We start from the raw sequence: 4,808 nt of genomic DNA, 5'->3' as shown, positions 1-4,808 counted from the left end.
TACAGTTTGGAGTCTGAGGTAATAATCAGACTCTGTGAAGGATCTGCTTGGTTCTCACTCAACATCCTTTAGTAAACCCGAGGCCTAGGCCTGGCTTGGAACAGTTTAGTTTCTGAATGAATGAGCCAGCTGTCTGTGCTCAGGTCTTAGCTCTGCCAACTACGAGAAGTCAGCTCATAAACAAGTTCTGGGGTCTCCCTGGCCTTCTCTACAGCGGTTGCCATGAGCATGCTTGCCTCTGTGACGGAGATGAAATAAACCAGTGTCTGGCCCCGATCATGACGTGCTCAGCCGCTGAGCATGGTGACTGTCCGGACTTATTGTTGGTTTTCTTTGGTTTGTTTGTTTCAAGACAGGGTTCCTCTGCGTAGGCCTGGTTGTCCTGGAACTCAAACTATAGAGAACTTGAACTCAGAGATCCGTCTGCCTATGCCTCCCAAGTGCTGGGGTTAAAGATGTGCGCCACCACTGCAGGGCTGACTGTTCTGACTTCTTTTTTATTCATGACATTTGGGAGTTCAGGTAAATGGTCTGTGAAGAACCGTCTCCATTAAGTTTATTGTGTTGGCAGGAGTCTGCAAGCAGTTAATTCCTGTCGGCTTGTCCGTTTCCTGTCAGCTGGACTGCAAGATCCTCTGCTTGGCTAGAATTAACTCAGCAGGTAAGGCGTTTCTTGCCTGCCACAGAGAGCGTACACACAGACTCACCGGCCTGAGAACTCAGAGCCCTCCTAGCAAATCAGGAAGTGCCTGTCCCTCAGAAGGAGTAGGCTGGATGCCCGCGGTGAGAAGAAACGAGAAGGAAGGGGACGGGGTTTCAGAGAACTAACTTGTAAATAGAAGTTAAAGATAGGTAAGTTGAAAATTTTCCAAGAGTTTCGAGTTGCCTTAGCCAAGTTCCCCATTGCATTATAATTTTCACATCTCAGACTTCTCCCCTTCTCATCAGCCAGGTACACAATACAGGGGAGTTCAAATGTCATCATAGTCCCACCCCTTTCTTTTCGCTTTCGTGGTTTTTGAGACAGGCTTCCATAACTCAGGCTGTTTTCTGTTGTAACTCCTGCCATCCTCAAACTATGGCTATCCTCCATAGATAGCGGAGGATTACCTCAAACCTCCGAACCTGCTTTCACCTCCCAAGTACTCAGAGGTTACAGGCTGGGGATGGGATATGGCACTGGGATGGAACCCAAGGTTTCCCGTGTGCTAGGCAAGAACTCTACAGCCTCCTAAGGCCTTTGAGTGTAGGAAGTCATATTGTGTGTATGCACACACACACACGCACGCGCGCGCGCGCGCACGCACGCACATTACCCTAAGCTCTGGTTATTCTACTCCAAAAGAGAAACCGTTTCTTGACAACTGCTTCTCTTTAAACATGTTTTATCCGAAACAGTCCCTCTCTTCTTTTCCCCAGACCAAGTGGAATCCAGGGCCTTGCTCATTTAGGTAAGAATTATCTAGAAGAATTCGAACCCGAGGCCTGAAATAATATTTTTAACTTTCAAAATGTGTCAGTTAGCTACAGTTTGTTGAGGAAAAAGATCCTCTTCTGCAGCAAATCTGAGAAAAATAACCATTTATAGACTGTATCAGGCAAGACAGCCTCCTCCAAAGATACCGTCTCAAGTTCACCACAGTAGCCTCACTTCTTTAAAATAGAAAAAAAAAAGTCAGAGGAGAATCCTGACTTTTCAATTCTATTATCCTTGGCATTTTGTACCGGTCTGAAGTTTCTCAAGTTTTGAGACAAAAAGCACATGTTTAGACTTTTTTTTTTTAAGTTCTGAATGCCTCCGCCGTCGCTTCCCCGAGTCGTCGTCAGGGAACTATTTATTTTGCTTCTTTACCTGCAGACTGCTAACGGCTCCCAGCCAGGGCCCAACCCAACCCTCTTGTGCCCCGCAGTCATCGCCGGCTTTAAAAGAAAACCGATTCTCAGGAATGCGTGCTGTGCGTGCACACGCCTGTCCCAGCGGCAGGCCCCACCTGCCGAGCAGGTAAACCAGATCCTACTGCGGCCTCTCCAGCCACATTCCAGCCGGCAAACTCGTCCTCTGTAATTGTTACCTGTCAAACAGGTCAACCAGGCACTTGGGGCTGGTCCAAACGTGCGCCTGTTCCCACGAAACGCTGACCCGGCCAACCTTTGACCTTTCCACAGTTCCCGGACGCCCTTGATTATTTTCACCAGGGCTGACAGAGGTCCGAAGGATGCCTTCTAACTGGCTCATGGACTCTCTTTTCTCCTTCCTCATAGATGTTGAAACTAATGATGAGCTGTGTGGGGTTTCTAGAGAAGCGCACCAGGGGTAATCCAAGATGACAGGAAGGCCCTTGGGGGAGCCGGGGCTCCTGATGTGAAACCCACTAAATCCTTCGTGGCAATCACAGGCTGTCCACCCTGCCCAAATGGAGACTAGATGGGAACTGGGTGAGTCAGAGGTGAACATGGCTTTCTTCTCCTTCCTGACCCTGCCTGGGCTGGCAGCCAAGACTGGCCCACATCTCAGCCCCCAAACTGCTCCACGGAAGGCCTTGGGCAGGTCCCCAGTGCTGTCTGGACCTCAGCCGACTTCTCCAGTAATAAAGTAAACAGCGCTCTCACCCAGAGTTCTGTGTGGCTTGGTTACTGGGGTGGGTGTTTTGTTTTGTTTTGTTTCTGTGCTGGACGGACACAAGGCTGGCCAGGAGCTCTGCCCGTAGAGTACTCCAGTCCCCAGGCCCAAACCTAGTCTTCTATCTTTTTGATGACACCCAGTCTAAGGAGGCATGGCACTAACATGGGAATGAGGTGGCCCTGCACTATCATCCTTTAGGTAGGGTACTGGGGCACCCTGGATCAGCTGAGGACTTTTGTTAAGTCACCAGGCGTGGGGACTTCCCTCAAGTCTGGGAAAATCCTGGGCTCCCCCTCTTGGGGACAGATGGGTAGAATACAGGCTGTCCTAACCATACCTCCTCTCTGTATATCCCCCCAGGAGTCCATCCATCTTGAATTGCAAGAGGCAGGGTATGTTTGTTTGTTTGTTTGTTTGTTTTAGTAACTGATTCTCATTTTCATTCTGCCCAAAACAGATCCAAGACTATGAGGCAAGCCTTCTGGATCCAAACACTTCATCCACAGATACAAACCTGGGGCCCGGAAAGGAGGCCTGAGCTAGCTCATGACCTCCGCCAGTTGGGTTCTTTACTTAGGGGGCTATAGGTGAGGGAGAAATAGTGGCTGGAGACATCACTGTCACAGAAACAAGTGACATGGACAGGTGTCTCCAAAGTTGCTCCAGAGACAGAGTTTCAAAATTCCGGCTTCAGAACCCAAGCCTCCCTGACGAGGTTGAGACAGTGCTGTGCTGTCAGGCCAGTTTGCTGGGATCTGTCTCCCCTCGGGCAGGACAGGTTATGCTATCAGAAGCTCAGGATCGAGTCGTGCGGAGCAGGAACTGGCCCTTCCTGCTTGGTCTGGCCAGCTCAGACTTGTCCACCTGAGCCAAACCTGCTGGGCTGGCTCCCAGGAGAGAAAGAAAGCTCTCCAGGGCCCTAAGCTGACGGAGCCAGCAATCTGCAGGCCTGCTGAGCATCCTCTTCCTACCCGCCCCCTTTGCACTGGGTATCATGTCAGATGCCTAGCTGGCAAACGTTCTGGGTGCTGGTGCCGCAGGGTTTTGGGTGCTAAAGGGACCGTTGAGGTAGGTCAGCCTGGACCACAAGCTCTCCATCTGCTTGTGGAAACTGGGAAGGACACATAGACCACAGTGTTACTGCTTTAAGATAACATTGTTTTAAATGTGCATTGGTGTTTTGCCAGCGAATATGACTATGTGAGGGTGTCGGGTCCCCTGGAACTGGAGTTACAGACAATTATGAGCTGCCATGTGGGTGCTGGGAATTGAACCTGGGTCCTCTGGAAGGGCAGCCAGTGCTTTTAACCAGTGAGTCATCCCTCCAGCCTTATGATAACTTTTTAAAAAGTATTTACTTAATAAACCTAATTAGTATTATTTATTTCCCTCCTACCAAATACAGACTGTCCACAAGTAATACATTATCTGTTTGCTTTGATCAAGACCCAATTTTATTGCTTTCCTCTGAGTTTACTCCCTCACATACAGCTGTGGAACTCTGGACAAGTTTCCTGGACCTTCTGAGCCTACACTTGGTTATCAGCAAAAGGAGAACAATTGTCTCATTTCTCTGACAGCATCACTGTGAGGAATAAATGAAGCCAGGTTCTGAGCCTTACTTGGGGCTTGCACATAAAAAACATCAAACGATTGGCCTATTTTTGACATTGTTGTTGCTATAAAACTTACTAAAATGTGATCCAGCTTCAGAATGGTTTGCCATTCTGAAAACAATGGCAAAGGGCCTGATTTAAGCCTTGAAGTTTAGGGACGTAGCTCGTTTGGTGGAATGCTTGCCTCATACGTATAAAGTCCCGACCTGCCATTGGTGGGGATGAGGGATTTGAAGCAATTTTAGCGTCCAAGGCTACAAAGCATGACTAGAACAGCAGATGTGAAGGGCATGAGGGGTATGGTTTCAGGAATTAGGCTGTGTAGGACTTCCTCCATTGGCTCAGTTAGTCTGTTTGATGGGCATGGCTGTAGCCGCCCTCAGCTGAGCACTGGTTCCTTTTTATGCTTCCCTGGTGCCACCACACTGATCCCAAAGCAGGCCTTCATGAAAGAAAGACAGACAGAGCATAAACACAAAGAATCTACTAACCAGGCAATCAGCTCCCCAGATCCAAAGATGACAGTTCTCAGTGTCCTAGCCTTTCTGAAATGGGCACAACTTGTGACT

General features: G+C 48.9%; 1 long non-coding RNA gene across 1 annotated transcript; it reads left to right on the top strand.

The window, feature by feature from the left end:
- The first annotated feature begins 297 nt into the window (after window positions 1-297).
- LOC143269737 (uncharacterized) lies at window positions 298-3,650 on the top strand. Its single transcript, XR_013046378.1, has 4 exons — window positions 298-852; window positions 1,859-2,002; window positions 2,263-2,436; window positions 3,081-3,650. It is a non-coding gene; the product is annotated as an uncharacterized LOC143269737 (long non-coding RNA).
- Window positions 3,651-4,808: the final 1,158 nt, after the last annotated feature.

Source organism: Peromyscus maniculatus, chromosome 20, assembly GCF_049852395.1.
Source record: "Peromyscus maniculatus bairdii isolate BWxNUB_F1_BW_parent chromosome 20, HU_Pman_BW_mat_3.1, whole genome shotgun sequence".
Taxonomy (NCBI): domain Eukaryota; kingdom Metazoa; phylum Chordata; class Mammalia; order Rodentia; family Cricetidae; genus Peromyscus; species Peromyscus maniculatus.
The sequence above is the reverse complement of the archived record's forward strand: the minus strand, read 5'-3'. Positions and strand labels throughout refer to the sequence as shown.